At 37.8% G+C, this 19,897-nt stretch overlaps 1 pseudogene; it reads left to right on the top strand.

Moving 5' to 3' along the window:
* The first annotated feature begins 9,295 nt into the window (after nucleotides 1–9,295).
* On the top strand, nucleotides 9,296–11,745 carry LOC131907716 (R3H domain-containing protein 2-like; annotated as a pseudogene).
* Nucleotides 11,746–19,897: the final 8,152 nt, after the last annotated feature.

Here is a 19,897-nt window from a genome sequence, read left to right on the forward strand (position 1 = left end):
AACCCCAGCATTTGGGAGGAAGAGGCAGGCAGATCTCTGTGAGATTGAGGCCAGCCTAATCTACAAAGTGAGTTCCAGGATAGTTAGGTCTGTTACAGGGAGGAAACCCTGTCTCAAAAAATTTTTAAAAAAAATTAAAACTATATTATTTTAATCTATGACTGTATATACTCTTCCTCTTCCCTCACCCAAGTCTATGCATATTTTTAAACATACTCTAATCCATTCAGAGGCTTTTTTTTCTGTTTGGATCTGTTTTTACTGAGCATCTGTATTGTTTTTTGATCCCATGAGATGAATCTTAAACTGCTGTGTTAGTCACAGCATAGGTGTAGCATAGCTCAGTATATGGTGGTAGTGTATGTTGACTGGCTCTCTCTCACAGGCAGCTGCCAGGGGACACTTTTGTGTACTGTGGCTGATGTGAGAGATTGCAGGAAGCTGTCAGGCAGCTTAGCTCATGGTATGCTGGTAGCTCAACTTCACAGACATTGGCTGGGAGATGTGTCCCGCACTGCTGCCAGCATGAGAGACACAAGACTAGGAAGCTGAGCCTGGCTCCATTTCTGTGTGTCTAGAACCCTTTCCCAAGCTCTCTCAGGTTTTATGTGGATAGAGTTGCTGAACATTTGGGTATCATTTGTGGGCAGAAGTTTCTGTCATGCAAGCAACTCCCAAGGAACCACACAGAAGCTTAGTATTAATTATAAATGCTCAGTCAAAGCTCAGGCTTGTTATTAGCTAGCTCTTACATTTAAATTAACCCATGTTTCTTATCTATGCTTTGCCACATGGCTTGGTTCCTTCTCTCTGTATCTGCTGGTGACTCCCGACTCCACCCTACTTCCTCCTAGAATTCTCAGTTTGGCTTTCCCCTTAACCTTACCCTGTCTAGCTATTGACCAGTCAGCTTCTTTATTAAACCAATCACAGCAACATATATTCACATGCATGAAGAATATTCCACAATGATCTCCATACTTTAAATTTTACAGCTTAGAAATCATAAAACAATAAATCAAAATGTCTTTTAATATCAAAACTTATAGGTAGAGATAATATAATATTAAAATGTATAATAAATGAGCATCCAACCTTTCAAAAACACCTCTTGGCTTGTGGGTAGAATTCAATAGCTGTTGATCCAGGAACTACAGTGCTAGAGTACTTGGACCCATGATAGGAAATGGAGGTTGGTTTCTAGAGTAAAGTAGTTCATGACTTGCATGAATTGTACATGTGAAGCCATAAAATCCTTGACTCCCTTGACAACATTGCAGTCTCTTAATTAGTTTTTGTCTAATAGTCAATTAAACTCCTATAATCAATTAATTATTGGTGAGTAATTAGTGCTTTTCATGCCAAGAACAAATTATCCAAACATGCCTAAAAGTAGAAGCAGCAATAAGATACAAAGAACTATGTTCCACATAAAATGAAATATCTACTTTGAAAGCCACAAAAACTTTGCTAAGTTCAAAGGCAAGGACTGTTTGACTGTAAAGCATGGAAAGACTTTATATTAATGAGTAGTATTATTCTGAATCAGTATTGTATGCCATCTACCAAACATGGCTAAAATTGTAATACTCCAAAAAGCTTAATATCATCCTTTATCTTTTAGTAAATGTGTAATACAGGTTGCCTAAGTGATATCCGAGAGATGCTAAAGTTAGCCTTTGCTTTTTTTGAGACATGTATTGATATGTCAGAAGAACATAGAATGTATCATGTATTTCCCCTACATTACCTTCTGCTAATTTTACAGCTGGGATGCCATATATGCATGATATAGACTAGGGTTCAGAAATAGAGGAACTCAAATATCACAATCCAGTGGCTTCAAACCATGCCTAATTTTCAACAGCTGACCAACAGAGAACAGCACCACAAAAAGACAAACTTTCACATTCAAACTGATGGCTGACTATCGGTAACCATGCAGCTTCCCAAAGCTCACACAAGCTGGTCCTTGGCTCTGACATTACTTTATTAGAAATTCATGTGGAATAATGGGCTCTGACAAAATCCGTGCTTATTCAGGCAGAAAAGACTATCTCCTTGCTAGAGAGAATCAGGTTGCTTGAACTGAAATAATAACACAACCTTAGTTGATGCAATGAAGACTTAGTCATTGAAAATTAGGGTTTGGAATATAGTAAAGGCCAAGTCAATGTGTTCTGGAGAATTCCTACAGAAATCCATCTGCAGAAACTAAGTAAATTATGGAGCTAGGGAGGAACGAACTTGCTTTGCTATGTACAGTGATGATCATAAGTATCTTAACAGTTGGAAGTAACATTATAGATTGCCCTGCCTGGCTAAGGTCAACTGAGAGAAATCATGGAGTTCAGTCTTCAGGGGAATGACTCCATCGTCATTCCCCAAGCAGAACAGGACAGGACAGGACAGGAAGGAACTGCAGTTCTGAGTGAAGTCAATTAAGAATTTCCTTCAGTGAATAACAATGCCTCAAGCATCCTCAGGATTTGAGGCAGAAATCTATTATTATCATAAGCAAAAGCTGAGTTTCACAACCTGGAAATTGAAAAGGGACTGTGGGTTTCTACCCTAGGTTCTGCAGAAGGGTCTCATACACATGTCAGAATGTGTCATCCCACTATTAAAGATGAGTTGGCATATGGAGAAGCTATTACTGGCTGGATGAAAAACACCTCGTTTGGCTAAATGCCCAAGAATATTTTCATTTCCTCACTTAAATACACGAAGAAAAAAATCCTAGTTTAAGTTGATCCTGTAATCACCAAGTGCGATGAACTCACTGACTCTCCCTTCACTTGGTCTTGCTACCTCTGTAAACACCGTAACAAATATTTGGCAGGTTGGTACCTCTGTTCTAAAGGTATAATTGTGCAAAGCTGATCTGAATTCACTCTAAAAATCAGCTAGTTTCCATAAAGGGTTTGTCATATTTTCCTTTCTAACAAGCCATTTACTTCATAGCAAAAGCTATTCTGAACTCAGTCCTTGTAGCATTAATTAGGTAAGCATGGTGAACAGCCTCAGACACGGGGTTGAAAGAATGTGCACAAATATGCTCTACTGAAACATGAGACTCTACCAAATGAGTGCACTGTTGCCTAAATTACATATGAGGTTCATTCTACCTGTTTATGGATGGCAACATTTTACTCAGCATCTTCATGTCCAGTTGAGGAATACAACATCCAGATGTTATCATATTGGTCAGGAATCTTTGATGGCAAATTATAGGAACCTGCAGCCAGGGGAGTGGAAGGAACAAATAAAAAAAGTAACAATGTACATTGTGGGTGAAGAAAAATATCAAAATAACAACAGGCACAGTTTCATTTCATTTAAAAGCTATTCCTTTCCTTCCCAACTCACAAAGTAAAATATATTTTTATTGTTTGAGGTTTGCAAAGGTGCTTTCCCGTGGTTGTCTTATGACTTTTAAATAAATATGGTTACTAAAACGATGAAATTGATATCTATGTTCCATCTACTCAATCTGTATCTTCACCTGATTTTTATTTCTTTCTAGTCTCTAAAATTTTATCCCATTTATACATGTGTGCATGCATGTGTGTGCACGTGCACTCATGCATTTACGTGTTTTAAAATTTATTATTACATTTTCTCTGTGTGGCATTTTTTGTATTGTATTGAGATTCAGCTACATTTGTGTTAGTTAATTCCCTCTGTGATAAAGATGCTACTTTAGGAAGTTAGCACAAATCATGACCACTTAGCCTGAGTTGGATATTGTTGGACATACACAAACTTCTCTATACTAAGTGTAAGCCTCTGGAAGATAAAGTGAATACGGTAGTTCAAGAGGTCCTCAGTTGGTCAGTGGCAGTATGACCATTGCCATCTATATAAAATAAATGTAAATTTCCTCCAGGTGGTGTCATGCCGATTTTTAAACCACATAGTGATATCTAGGCTCCCTCATTGTGAGACTTTCTTGTCAGCACTTGGCGGGCAGTAGTTTTATGGTATCAAACTCAGTCTGAAGGCCAGCATGTTATCATGTAAGAATAGTCTATGTCCCAAGATGAGCCCCCTCCCATTTGAAATCAGACTGAAAGGAATTGGCAACTGTCATCTTTCAGAGTGAGGGGAAGCACACAGAATGATGTTAAGAACACTTTATAAACATAATATTAAAATTTTACAATTCTTCAAAGTTGATGTGTAAAAAGAAGTTTGTGACATCTCATGCCTGACAATCGTTAGCAATTATTTTTACTAGTTTACCAATTGATTTTTTTTCTATTTTTTGTTAATAATTGTGTTATCTGGGGCAAAGACCCTCCAGGCGATTGAATTCTTGGCTTGGCTTACATTTAATTAGTCAAAAAACAGTCCAAACCACTTCCCTATCCTTATATTCTTAGCCTAAAACTCCCACTGAAGAAGTCCCTGCTAGTGTGAGCAGGCCTGGCCCAAGCATCTTTTTAGCCAAGACCATTTTCAAAAATAAGTGCCTGCACCATGTTTAGAGAAACATATTGCCTTCTTAGAAGAATATCTGTATTCAAATATGATTGCTGTAAAAAGACGAAGTGCAAACCTAGTGTTACTCTCAGAGGCAACTGTTTGGAACTGACAAATAATTTCTGTTTAATAATGTCTCATTTCAATATGGCATGATTTGAACACACAAAACCAAATATTTTCTTTGTACAAACTCTGTTTTAAAAACATGAATCAAGGAGAGGAGCTCCTTTGTCTCTCAAGCTTCCTCCACAGTGTTCTCATTTTCAGATGTTGCTTCACCTTAAGATGCCTGGTGTTGGTCGCTGTAATGAAGCTAATATTATTGGCTTCCCTGCAAGAAAATTTCTGTATATGGCATTAAACCATTTTAAAGCAAAATTTCGAAATTCTGAGAGTCTCAATATGCATAGCCATTATGAGTTGATACTTTTTTAGCATAACACTTTTCATTGAAAGATGGTACTTCCATGAAAATACATATTTACTGTCTTGAGGCCATAATGTATTAGAGCTCACAATTCAGGAACATGAACTTGTCAAAGCATCTTCCTTGCTGGCTGAGACTAGATTTTGGAGCTTGAAGTTGCATTCACCTGTCTTCCTGATGCTTGCTCTCATTGTGTTCTTTGTATATGTCATATTCTGGAATTTTACTATGATGAGATTAAATGAGGATTCATTTACTCTGCTCAGATATTCGTCTTTCATCTACTGACATGCCCAGCTGATATTGCTAATGCTCCTACTCCTTCTGTTCTTACAACCTCTACTTCCAATTCACCTTCCACTGGACTACTTCATTCGGTTTCATTCATTCTAAAGTGAGTTTGGTTTTACCTCTCTTGATTACCTCTCACCTCTTTATCTTCTGTCTTCCATCTATTTGTCATGCTATACTACATTCTAGATAGTTTCTCTGACCTATATTACATTTTGATTTTTTGTTCACTCACCTTTGCTTTATCTTTTTTCTTTTGTTTCTCCTTAGAGTTTCCTCTTTCTGTCCTCATTAGCTATAAGCCTATTCAACCCTATTTTGGTTGACATATAATACAATTTGTACATGGCTTAAGTACTTTTTCTGAGTATATTTGATTATTTGCTTGTTTGCTTTCTACCAGATGAATCACTCTTGCTTCAGTTAGTTCCTTCATGCAGATTATAATTAATTAATCATTAATTACATTGGACTATTCACAGTTATTCTAGTTCTTTTCTCTATTGCTGGAACTGTATTTCCCTGGGTCAAATGAAGTTGAGTATGCTTAATTCTCTCTTTAGACAATAAAATGTGATATTTTACTAACCCTAAATATGAAGGGTTAACTTGTGTCAGTTGCATACAAAAGCTTTAAAAGATGAACCTTACTCATTATAATCCTTTGTTTCCTGACTTAACAATCATGTTTGTCATGATGGAGTCTTGTTCAACTTTAGGGTTCTTATGTTACTACAGTGGTCAAGTCCTTTGCCGATCTCAGCCAGATTGAGTGTGAGCCACATTAAGATGGGCTACATTAAACTTAAATTGTTTACCTTCATCATAATTTGCCCTTTTCTAGATTTCTATTATTTCCCAGATTATGAAATAATCCTTTAAAATAAAGTATGCATTAAAAATCTCTATAGTTTTCATTTTATTGAGAAGGCTTTAAGTCTAATTAGACAGCTGTGGTTGCCTCCAAGGCATGCATGTCACTATGGCACCTTTAGGGATATTGTGCTATGCTAATTATTATGTATGTTCATATATGTATATATTCATTGTACATAATCAGTTCATTCTCTGCTAATTATTGTATATGTTCATATATTTATATATTCGTTGTATATAGTCATAGTTCATAGATATCATAATGGGGCAGAGTTATTGGTTACTTCCTTTCCCTGGAAGCTTGCATAGCAACATTTAAAGAAAAAAAGGTCATAATTTGAAAGAAATGAAGGTGAGATACATTGGAGAGGTGGGAAGGAGAAAAGGGAAGGAAGAAAATTATGTAATTATATTTTAATTTTCCAATATAAAAAATATTTTTTAAAATTCTATAATTTTATATTGAGGAAAAGGCATTTCAGTATTTGCTAATTTGGTCACGTTCTTGGAAACCAGTAACTAAACTATTGGTCATTCTGTTTATAATTTTAAGTGCTATATAGCTAACAGAAAGCATTAAAATATGCATATTTATATTAATTTTACCCATATATACTACAGTCAAAAAGGAAAAAAAAAAACAGGGCACCAAATGCAAAAGAGACACAGAGTTGAAACTTTCAAATTTAGGACTGACTGGGGGAGCTTATACTCCGAACAGCCTGGTTCTAGTGTAGGAGTACCAGCCCAGTATGCTGTGAGACTAAAAAGTGAAAGCCACCATACTTAGGATTTCACACAGTATACTTCACAGGGACTTACTGACAGACACGCAGTCCTGAGCATCAGTGGCAGGATCAATTGAATCATTTCAATTTGGTTCAGAAGGAAGAGCATTTATGTTGGTCAGGACAAATGTGACTTCATCCAAGCTGAACCTACATGATTTATCTTAAGCTAATATCAAAGAACGGGGCACATTGCTGGCATCAGGGTCTGATTGCAAAGCTCCACATGATACTCTAATGGTTTTATCTATTTATAGTTTGCTCAAAAATCATACAGGCAAAACTGACTAGAATAATTCCAGAACAGTTATAGGGGTTATGAATCAAGATAGCTACAGCCGTGTCAAGCTGTCATACTCAGACAAATGAGTTTTTCTTTTGTGGTGGTATATACTAATTGTACACAAGATTTGGGTTAAATAAGGATATTTTCATGCAAGCATATAGTGTACTAGGAGCATATTCTTCATCATGCCTCCTTATTTTCCCCTTTTCCTCCTCCACTTCCTCAATATCCCAATACTTCTCCTTGCATGCCATGTCATACATACGTACATACACACATTTTTCTTAGTGTATATTAAAGCAAGGAACAATAAATAAGAGGAAATTTGAGATATTTGACTTTCTGAAATTAACTTTACTCACTCAGTATGATTATCTCCAGTTGTATCCATTTCCTGTAGATGACATGACTTCAATTTTAAGGATGAAAAATTTTATATATATATCATATTTCCCTTATCCATTTCTCTGTTAATGAACTTATAGTTTGGTTCCAAAACTTTTGAGTAGTGCTACAACAAACATCAATATGCAAGTTACTCTGTGATATGTTGATTTGGAGTTTTTGTCTATACCTACAAGTGGTACAGGGAGGTCATATGGTCCATCTATTGTTTTAGAGACTATCAGATGAATTTCATTAATGACTGACTTATTTATATTCCCACTAGCATTATAGAGTGGTTCCTTTTCTTCCCATCCTTGCCAGTATCAGCTGTTATTTGCTTTCCTAATGACTGCCATTATGACTTGGATGTGATGGAATGTCTTTGTAGTTTGAATTTTAATTTCACTGATGGCTAATGATACTGAATTTTGTTCTGATTTTTGTTGGTGATTTTTGTTTCATCATTGGAGAACTGTTTCATTAGCCCATTTACTGACTGATTATTTGATTTCTTGTTATTTTGTTTTTGAGGGGTTTTATGTAAATTCTGGATATGAACCATTAGTCTATTCTGTAGCTGGCAAGGAATTTTTCCCATTCTATAGACAGTCTCTGCCATCATTCAATTGTTTCATTTACTGTGCAGAAGCTTTTTAACCTCATGAGGTCCTATTTGATAAATGCTGGCATTATCTTCCAACTAGATAGAATTCTATTCAGAATACCCTCTTCTAGATCTATATCTTAAAGGATTTTTTTTTCTAATAGCTTTGGATCTTAAATTACGATTCATCATCTATTTGGAGTTGAGTTTTGTGCAGAGTGAAAAATAGGGACATTCAGTTTTCACAGCACCATTTCGTTTTTTTGTTTTGTTTTGTGGTTTTTTTGTTTGTTTGTCTTTGTTATTTACTTATTCATTTATTCACTCATTTTTTTTATTTATTTTGAGACAGGATTTCTCTATATAGCCCTGGCTGTCCTGGATCTCACTTTGTAGATCAGGCTGGCCTTGAACTCACAAAGATCTGCCTGCCTCTGCCTCCTGAGTGCTGGGATTAAAGGCATGTGCCACCTCACTTGGCTATAGCACCATTTGTTAATGAGATTGTCTTTTCTCTAATGTATATTTTTGGTATCTTTATCAAAATAATATGGCTGTAGTTGTATGGGTTTAGGTCTACATTCTAGTATATTCCATTTATCTGTATGTCTTTGTGCCAGTACTGTGCTGTTTAGTTACAATAGCTCTGCAGTGCTGCTAAGGTCGGGTATTTTGATGTTCTTAGCATTGCTTTTTCTATTAGATTTACTTTGGCTAATTAGAGGTTTGGTTGTTTTGTTTTGCTCCCATGTGATTTTCATAATTTTTTTCTGATTGTTTAAAGAATATAATTTGGATTTTGATGATAATTATGTTGAATCTGTAGATTAATTTGGGGATTAAAGCTATTTTTTTTACAATATTAATTGTGTCAATCCTGGGACATAGAAAGTCCTTCCATTTTCTAGAGTATTGTTCAATATCTTTCTCCAGTGTCTTAAAATTTCTATTGTGGAGGCTCTTTATCGCCTTGTTTAGGTTTACTCTTAGTTTTGTTTTTTTGTTTTTGGTTTTTTGTTGTTGTTGTTGTTGTTTTTTTTTAGCTATGGGAATGAAATTTCTTTTCTACTTTATTTCTTGGCAGGTTCATTATTGATGTGTCGAAAGCCTATTCACTTCTACTGGTTAATCCTGCTGTTTTGCCAAAAATGTTATTCATGAATCCAGAGGGGCTACTGCATTCTATTGAAGAACATGTCTCAAAAAACACTATTCAGGAGATCCTGGAAATAATGAAAGAATCAGGAAAACAAATCTGGTGGAAGAATCTGTAAACAACAACAAGTTTATATCTGAGACTTCAAATAAGGAAGAAGCTGAGAAAGACGGTGACGATGCTGGTTTGCATCAGGAGACACAGCTGGACATCAAACCATGGTTGGTCATGCCAGGAAAAGAGCCAAGTCGAGTTCCAAGCTCTAGCCGGGACAGCCTGGCAGTATGTGACGAGTTCTCTACCCCGTTGGCCGATGGGCCACTAGACACCCAGGATATAATTCAACTGAACATCAGATGCCCTTCCAACAAGAAGGAAGAAAAGTCCACAAAGGATGTCTCTGAGAAGAAAGCAAGGCCAAAAGCAAAGGAAAAGTCCCAAGGAAGGTGCTATCCAGAAACTCCAGTCAAGGATATGAAAATTCCACTGGAATGCACTTATGTGAATTTCTTGCAAATGCACTAAAACAGAACCCAAGGGTCAGAACGACTCTGCTGCTTACACTAGAATAGGGGATTCTGGAATTTATTAATGACAACAGTGCTACTATACTGATGGCTGCCTAATTTGAGATGGCCCACAATGTTGGTCAAACTGGGAAAGCTGCCATCATCAATAAAACCGACAACATAAGAATCCATGAACAGAGGTTTCCATTACACATATAAAAGATGAGGAAAATACAGCATTTCAGCAGACTCGTCTTCGAGAAAGATGATGCCAGTAAGGTGATAACCAGGCTAGACAGAATGGATATCTAAATGACATCAGCAGGAACTGTGAAGTACTGAGCACACTCAAGCATCCACCAGAGTAGCACAGATGGCAAACTCAAATCCCTGGAGCCATTGCTTTGGAGCACCACAGATTCAATAGGCTATCCAAAACACGCAACTGCCTGTCCCCAAAGCCAGCAGCTTCAGCTGACTCTCCATCCTCATCTGTCTGGGACCTTCTCTTTTGTGATGTCCAGCAGCAACAGCAGCGACAGTAGCAGCAGCAACTTCCTACTTTTCCACTCACCCCTCAACAATAGCTATCTTTGAATAATCACATTAATTTACAGGTAGATGACCTCAGTGACTCCTTCTGACAAATGGGCCTAGCTCCAGGGTTCAGCTGAAGTAGCTGGCCCATCCTCACCTTTGTTCCAGCCCCCAATTTTCTTCCAGTGTCCTCAGCAAGTGAGCTTCATCATGGTCTCTACAGGACAAGCCCCTTATCCACTCCGCTTCCAACTATTCCACCCCTAACCATACACCACCTACTCAGCAAGTCCTGCCTCCACAAGGCTACATATATCCCCTCAACAGATCCAGGTTTCTTACTATCCCTTACAGCATCCTAATTCCAACCATCAATATTGACCTTTCTCTCAGTATGTTCAACAGCTTCCTCAGCCATCCCAGTAGCCTAGTTTACAGCCCATTTAACCAGCAGTAGACAGCTTACCAAGGCATACTTAGGGTCCATCAGTCTCAGAACACAGGTCTACTCAGCAACTAGGAGAGCATCATGGGAGGCCCTATGTAAGGTCTAGTGGTTCAGCACATTCCACTGCCTTCTTACCAAGTCCTCATGGGCAGTGACTTGCAAAACATGCTCCAACTGCCTTTCCAGCAACCCATGCTGCCAGCCAGTCTGTGCAAGGAGGCCTCCCAGCAGGGGCATACCCATGTACTACAATGTGATTCTACTGGTTTAGCAGTACAAGTAGAAAAGGTGTCACTCAGACTCCATCCATGGCAGTGGAGTCACCAAAATACGATGTGTATCATCTGTGTCAGAAACCTGGAAACCAATACAATCCTGGTGATAACTCCCAGGGCCAACACATAACTTAGCAACATCCCTGTCACATCTCCTACCCATTCTCCAGAACCCTCTGTTATCATCAACCTCAGCAATTTCTGCAGTGGACTCAACCTCCTACCTGTCTACACATAATTCCCCTAGCTTGGGGGTCCTGGTCAGACATTATCATATAATCTGTCCATCTGCCCACCCTTGCTCTTTGACCAGTTAACTTACATGATGCATCAGGGACAGAGTGGATTGAAGCATGGAAACTGGGGCAGAAGATAAGCACTCAAATCTACCTCCACTGACCAAGGACAGAAGATTCTGTTGTGGGAAGGGTGCTGGAGGACATACAGCTCTGATGCATCACCCATACAAAAGCATCCAAGCTCTTCACCCAGCATGACGTGTCTTGGACTTCACTGCCTTGTACACCATTGTGGCTATATTCCCCTGGCTGCCCATAAAACCTTCCTTCTTCTCAAAAGCTCTACGAGTCTCTTCAGTCTTTGAGTGGACAGAAAGAACTATGACCTGAGGATCCTGGAGCAAGCCAGCTCCCAAGAAATGGAGGAGGGGTAGGAACATGCACAGTAGACATGGAGGCTGAGTAGAGTGAGCCAAGGCAGAAGGATTGGGCCAGAGGTGGGAAGTAAGGAGACAGAGGACAGACTGGAGCCTACCACATTATAGCTGGAGAGAAGCAGAGAGATTCTTATACCAGCACTGGACTCCTTTCTACTCCCTGGGACCCCTTTTCCCTGGTTAGTCCTCTTGTGTTTCCTGTCCTTTCCATCTTCTTCTATCACCTTAAAAAAAAAATCTCTTCTCCAACTATGAAATAAATTTCCCTCATGTTTTTGGTCAGGTGGAATTGAGAAGGTCCAATACTCTCCTCTCCTCCCATTTATTACCATTTCCCAATCTCCCTTTCCTCTTTTGGTCTTAAGTGAATGTATTTATTTGGACACAGTTAAAAAAATAAACTGATTTCCCCATTCTCTCACTTCCTTCACTTTGTCTCTCCAGTCCCCACAGAGTTCAAGCTTGGTACTCCCCCTGAACCCCAGAACATCTGAATACATTCTTTACAGTTTCTGACACAGTAAGAGATACAGTATTCAACTGCACATACAGGTGCATTGTGAATTTTATTTCACCTTTTGTTTGTTTAGGAGTTACTTGGGTAGAGGTTGGTTTTGTTTTTAAATACAAAAAAAAAACCATATAACTGGGGGGGGAAATGACTCTTTAAAATTCTTTCAAAGGAGATTTCTTATCTACTGCTACTGAAACCATTAGTGTCATATCCATGGAAAGAAAAGGTATAAGTTCTTAAACTAATTTCATGGAGGACAAAGTTAAACTTTAGCCAACTTTGAAATCAAACTATCAAAATTCCCAGAGACGTTCAATGTGGATAGTTTGTGGTAGAACCAACATACTTTGTTCATTATTATTATTATTATTATTATTATTATTATTATTATTATCAAGAGATTTTCTACTCTTTTTACATACCAACCACAGATTCCCCTCTCCTCCCTCCTCCTGGCCCCCAGCATTCCTCCCATTCCCACCTCCTCCAAGGAAAGATCTCCCATGGAGAGTCAGCAGAGCCTGATACTTTCATTTGAGGCAGGTCCAAGCCCCTCCTCCCTGCACCATGACTGCACAAAGTGTCCCACCATAGGTAATAGGCTCCAAAAAAGCCAGCTCATACACCTGGGACGGGTCCCGATCCCACTGCCTGCGGGCCCCCTAAACAGTTCAAGCTAACGGGAGGTTCAAGCTGGAACAGAGAAAAAGTGGGAGAGCAAGGAAAGAGGTACCATGGTAAAGGAAAACATCATGGGAATAGTGAGAAACAGATTGCTATGCAAGTTCCCAGGAATCCACAAGGATGACCCCATCTTAGACTACTGGCAATAGTCAAGAAGGTGCCTGAATTGGCCTACTCCAGTGATCAGATGGCTGAATACCCTAACTGTCATCAAAGAGCCCTCATTCAGTGACTGATGGAAACAGATGCAGAGATCCACAGCCAAACACCAGACTGAGCTCCAGGAGTCCAATCGATGAGAGGAGAGATTCTATGAGCAAGGAACATAGAGATCATGATGGGAAAATGTACAGAGCTGGCCAGCCAAACTAGTAAAAATGCATGAACTGTGGACCAATAGCTGAGGAGCCCCCATGGTATTGGACTAGGCCCTCTGAATAGGCAAGACAGTTGTTTAGCTTGAACCAACATACTTTGAAGTAGATTTTCAGTCTTCTTCCTCTAGCCTGGCCCATCTTTTATCACGTGACTAGCACCCAGTAGACACAGCACACATATAGCACAAAAGCAATCTGTGTGATTTTTGACTCATCTTGTGTCCAAAATATGATAACGTCTAGAAGGGTTACCCAAATGCTTAGTGGATTTTGGCTATAGGCTAGCCAAGGAGTGAAGACTGGAACATTCTCAGACATGTTTGCTTTTAAAGCATTGTGTGCCTGATCATAGTCAAGAGATATATTTTCAGAATTAGGAAATTACTTAAAGGAAATTTTGAACTCTGTGTTTGCACTTGGCAATGATCTAGAAATTGGCACAAACATATTCTGAACTATCTGGGAAATTGGGAGCATTGCTTCCTAACCGCTGTTTGCTCATGATTTGAAAATCAGGTCTTGCATGCCAGATGACCAAGTGAGGCCAACCTGTATCTCATTAATTATCATGAACCCAAAGAGCAAAATGCCAAACAGATGGACTATATGGTATGTTCACACCAATCAACAGCAAACAACACCATGATAGGGAAGATACTGTGTATCCCATCAGCACCAACACAGCACACATTGTTTAATTATACATGTAGATGTTTGCTGGGTATGTTCACAATAAATTTTATTTAATCTGTTTGGGCTGTCTTTGGTTGGTTGGTTGGTTTGGGGAGTTACTTTGAGAGACGCCTTTTTTTTTTTAATGTCATGTCACTGAAGATTACTGCTTCAAATTCTTTCAAAGGAAATTTTTTTATCTACTACTAGTGAAATGCATATTCCATTCTACAAAACTAGCATGTGCATTATGACTATAGTTCACTATAAGTGGCCCATTGGGTTTTGTCAGCCAACGTTTTCTTTCATACTAAATTAATGCTGTCAATTTACATTTTATTGAATTCATTGCTTTACTTTGATTCCAATTTTTATTTATTTAAGGTTTTGTAACAGTAGGAAAAAGTTAATGAATAAGAAAAATATCCATGGTTTAATAAATTTAAGAAAATATTTGAGGGTCCCAGAACTGTATCTTTCAAATGGAGTATATGCAACATTCAAGCCGAACAACACTGTACCTTTTATAAATATCCATTCAAAACAATCTACTATAGTTTTCATTCTTTTCTCTCCAGACTTAATATTCATCCCATGGCAGCCTACCTGCAAGAGCCTCTCCTTACACCCTACCTCCACTCCCTGGGGATTCTGTACCTTGGTGCAGACCAACGATCCCCTTAGCTATTTCTTACCACCCTGCTCAGTCTGCACTCCAATCCTTTGTGTCACTCACTGACCCACGGAACACTCTCTATCAGGAACCTTCTAGTCACCACATTTGTCTATGATCCAGAAAGGGCAACAGCAGCCAAAGAATGGAAAACACACCCAGCAAAGACAAGAACATAGATCTACATAAATAAGCACCTCAAAGGTCATTACTTCAAATGCCTAGACCCTAGCACGAAACATGAACAGCTAAGAAAATATTTCTCCTTTGAAATTTAGTAACTGTGCTATAATAGGCCTTATAAATGCAATTCAGCTGAAACACAAAACAAGGACTTCAAAGTAGCAACTGTTAATATATTCAAGGACCTTAAAGAAAATATGAATAAATTCCTTACTGAAGATCATGGAAAGACAAACAGTTGAAAGAAATAAGGAGAACAGTTTAAGAGATGAAAATAGAAATAGAATCAGTGAAGAACATCCAAACTGAAATAAAACTAGAAATGAAAAACTTAGGATGTCAAAAAAAATCTCAGAGGTAAGCCTCACCAACAGATCACAAGACATGGAAGAATTTCATGTCTTAAAGACGAAGTAGGAGAAATGGATAGCTCATTCAAAGAAAATAGTAAATCCTAAAATGAATCTAGACAAAAACATTCAGGAAATCCACAACACTATGAAAAGCCTAAACTTAGCAATGATAGGGATAGAGAAAGAAGAAGAAACTCAGATCAAAGGTACAGAAAATAATTTTAACAAAATCATAAAAGAAAAATTTCCCAATCTAAAAAAGGTACCTATCAAGGTAAAAGAAGCATACAGAACTCTTAATAGGCAGGACTAGAAAAGAAATACCCCTACATAATAATCAAAACAATAAATGTACAGAACAAAGAAAAGATATTAAAAGCTGCAGGGGGGGAGCCCAAGTCACATGGAAAGGTAGGCCCATTAAACTAACACCTAGGTTTTCAACAGAGACTTTGGAAGCCAGAAGCGCCTGGACAGATGTTTCACAAACTCTTAGAGACTACTAGTGCCAGTGCAGATGGCTATACTCAGCAAAACCATCAATCAAAACTGACAAAGAAAATAAAACATTCCACTATAAAATCAAATTTAAGCAAATTCTATCTGCCAATCCAGCACTAAAGAAGGCAATAGAAGGAAAGCTTCATCTGGGCATGATGGTATACACTTTTAATCCTAGCACTTGGAAAGGAGAAGCAGGAGAAGCAGATCTCTATGAGTTCAAGGTCAGCCTGTTCTACAATGTAAGTTCCAGAACAGCCAGGGCTGTTACACAGAGAAGCCCTGTGTCAAAATAATAATAATAATAATAATAATAATAATAATAATAATAATAATAATAATAAAAATAAAAAACAGAAAACTTCAGTCTAAAGAGGGTAACCACACCCAAAAAGACACAAGGAATAAAAAGGAATAAATAATCCCATAACAGTAAACCAAAAGTGGGGAAATCCATATCATAGCAACAAAATAATAAAAATCAGTAAATACTGCTCATTGATGACTTTCCATATAAATGGTCTTGATTCCCCATAAAAAAACACAGAGCAGTAGAATATATTAGAAAAATGATCCATCCTTCTGCTACATTCAAGAAAGGCATCTTACCATCAATGGTAGACATTATCTCAGGGCAAAAAGTTTGGAAAAGATATTCCAAACAAATGAACCCAAGAAGCAAGTAGCCATTTTAATATCTGACAAAATAGACTTCAAACCAAAACTAATCAGAAGAGACAAGGAAGGACTATATACTCACTAAAAGAAAAAAATTACCAAGAGGATATTGCAATTTTAAACATTTATGCACCAAACACAAAGGCAGATAAGTTCATGAAAGGAATACATATTAACCTTTGACAATGACACTGGGTAACTCAATCCTCCATCCTCACCAAGAGAAAGGTTACCTGAACAAAAACTAAATAATTTCATAAATCAAATGGACACGGCAAACATCTATAGAACATTCCAACCAAACACTAAAGAATATGCTTTCTTCTCAGCCACTAATGGAACTTTCTCCAAAATTTATCACATATTATGACAAAAAGCAAGTCTAAAAAAATGAAATTTGGCAGATGGATGTGTTTCATTTTGCAGAATTTGAAAAATAAAGATATGTACACCATACCATTGACATCTGATCAGGATTTCAATGACCAACGCCTATGAGTTCTGAAAAGGCTGATTCTATAATTACACACCTATTAGAGGTTGTGGCCATACATAATTTGTACAGGAATACCTGTACAAATTAAGACTGACAATGTTCCAGCATATGACTCTAGTAAAATAAAACAGTTTTTTGCTCATTACAATATAAAGCATATTACAGGTATACCACTTACTCCTACAGGCCAAGCAGTCATGGAAAGATCTAATCAAACTTTAAATGATATGCTAAATAAACAGAAAGAGGTAACAATGACCCCTAGAAATAGATTATGTAATGCTTTATTAACCTTGAATTTTCTCAATGCTGATGAGAAAGAGACAACAACTGTGGAGAGGCATTGGATAATAGAAAAAACTCCTGAGCTAAACCAGCCTGTTTACTTCAAAGATATGTTGACCTTGGAATGGAAACCAGGTTATGTCCTATGTTGGGGAAGGGGTTTTGCTTTTGTTTCTGCATGAGAAAAAAAGCTATGGATACCAACAAAATTAATAGAAATTTGATTTGAACAAGAGAAACCCCTTGATGAGGAGAAGTGATAACTCATCCACCAATGTGACATCTCTACAAGTTGAAAGGAAAACTCAACAAACAAAGTTTGGGGCAGAGTTCTGATTTTTGTCTTTACAGAAAAATAGAAATACCCATCTTCAAGAAATCAAAAGGCCTTGGACACCTAGATGTCTAAGCAAAAGGGAAGGATCTATTGGTACCAATATACTCTACAGGGTAATATCTCACTGCCTAACATCAATATCTCTTTAACTCTAGAAAAGTTGTGGTCCCGAGTCAAGTATAAATCAAGGTAGATTTAGAGTTGAAATACTGCTTTCTCCTTCTCTAAATCCAAACATGTTTCTAAAAAAAAAAAATTAGGAGATTCTCACATCGTAAGAGCCAAGTGATGTGGGACAGAAGATAAACACTAATCTAGGGACCATTGTTGTCAAGATTCTATTTCTCTCTATGTTTATTCTTGATTCTTGGAAATCCTTCCTCACATGTGACATCTTCCCAAAATTTCAAACTCTCTGTTGTGAAATTAATAATGTTCATGTATTCCACAATGAAAAATAAATCTTTCAATTAGCAATCTCTGAAATCTCCAGAAGGAAGATGGGGCCCCACAACAACAACTCTACCATGTCTGTAACAATGCCACTGAATCAAAAAACACCACTCAATGATCAGCTTTGGACTGCAAACTCTTCAGGACAACTCCAAGATGAGATGGTCCATCTTATCACACATCTAGTCAGAACTTCAGATAACCTTACCCATTACTCTGAGACTAGCTACAAACTTTACAACTAGTCCTTTTGAGACTTAACCATTTAGTTTTCTTACAGGATCCCATAGAGATGCCATCGCCCTAGCTAGACAGCAGGAAGCAATTTTAAGACAACGATTCTCCCTCTCCCAGTAATATTTTCTCAGGGTTATGAATAGCTACCAGCTATCTCTGTCAATTCTTGAAATTTTTCAGAAATTGCTTGCTTGTACTTCCTATTTTCTCAGATAATATTATTTTCCTTCTCAGCTCTTTGATGGGTTTGAAGACTAGATAGTTACAGTTATAATCCTCTCATATCTTAACTAAGAACATTTTAGATACTAAAGTTAGATTCTTTAGGATAGGGCAGCTATTTGAGTAATATCTGTAACGTGCCATTTACCTCTGGTCTGAACATTTCTGAAATGCAAATCAAAACTACTTTGAGATTTCATCTTACCCCAGATGAAAGGCCAAGATCAATTAAATAAGTAAATCACAGTTCATGTAGGCAAAGATGTGGGGAAAGGGGAACACTTTTTCGCTGATAGTGGGAGTTTAAACATGTACAGCTACATAGAAATCAGTTTGGGAGTTCCTCAGGAAGCTAGGAACAGATCTACCCCAAGATCTAGCTGTACTACTCTTGGGAATATACGCAAGGAACTCCACATCCTCCTACAAAGACACTTGTGTGACAGGGTAAGACAATGAAGAGGTGACTCCATCTTGTATTATTGCTTAAGGCCATTTCAGATTTAACTAGAATTTGAACTCCTCAATGGAGAGCCCATGAAAAAATTGGAGCCCAAGATCAAAATGCCCCCAGCAAGTTTATCTTAGCTTCTGTTAAACCACCTGCTTATGTAGAACCCCCTACATCTAACTGTTTATCTGCCCTTCTATTCAACTGCAGGCTTTTGCAAAGCCCCTCTGCAGCTGCTGAGAAAGGTGTCAGGACATGGATTTTTCCCTTCAAAAACCCCATGCTGTGGACACTCAGGCTCCATTTCTGTCCCATATACCTGAATGTAGTCCCAGCCAGCTGGAATAAAGACTTTCTATTGACTATAAACTGTACGTGAGTGTTCATCTCTGGTGGACTCCCTGTAACATCTGTTAATCCTTGTTCAATGCTGCTCTATTCATAATTGCCAGAAATTGGAAACAGTATATACGTCCATCAATTTATGAATGAATAATGAAAATGTGGTACATTTATACGATGTACTATTATTCAACTGTTAAGAAAAACGAGAATGTAAAATCTGCAGGTGAGTCAAGCCAGAAAAAAATATTTCTGAGTGAGGTAACCCAGATCCTAAAAGACAAATATTTTATGTTTTCTCTTACATGCATGTCAGCTTTTAAGTTTTTGATATGTGTACTACAGTCAGAATAAGCACAGATGTTAGGTACTTAGTGAGGGACCAGAGGGGAGAAGATCTTCCAAGGAGGGGTAAATAGAACACAATGCTATGCAGAGACAAAGAGAAAACTAGAATAGGACAGTTAAATAGGGAGAGTGTTGGGAGAGAGGATAAAGGGGGAATATAGAGAGGGCCAACTAACACTAATAGCCATTTGAAAAACTATATGGAAACCTACTACTGTAGAAGCTTCCATATATAGAGATATATATACGAGAGAGAGAGAGAAATCTAAGTGGCATCACCAAACAATAGGGAAGACAAGGCCCCAACTAGACATCTTATGCCACCAAGTAAAATCTCCAGTGC

The sequence above is a fragment of the Peromyscus eremicus genome, chromosome 4 (genome assembly GCF_949786415.1).
Source record: "Peromyscus eremicus chromosome 4, PerEre_H2_v1, whole genome shotgun sequence".
Taxonomy (NCBI): Eukaryota; Metazoa; Chordata; class Mammalia; order Rodentia; family Cricetidae; genus Peromyscus; species Peromyscus eremicus.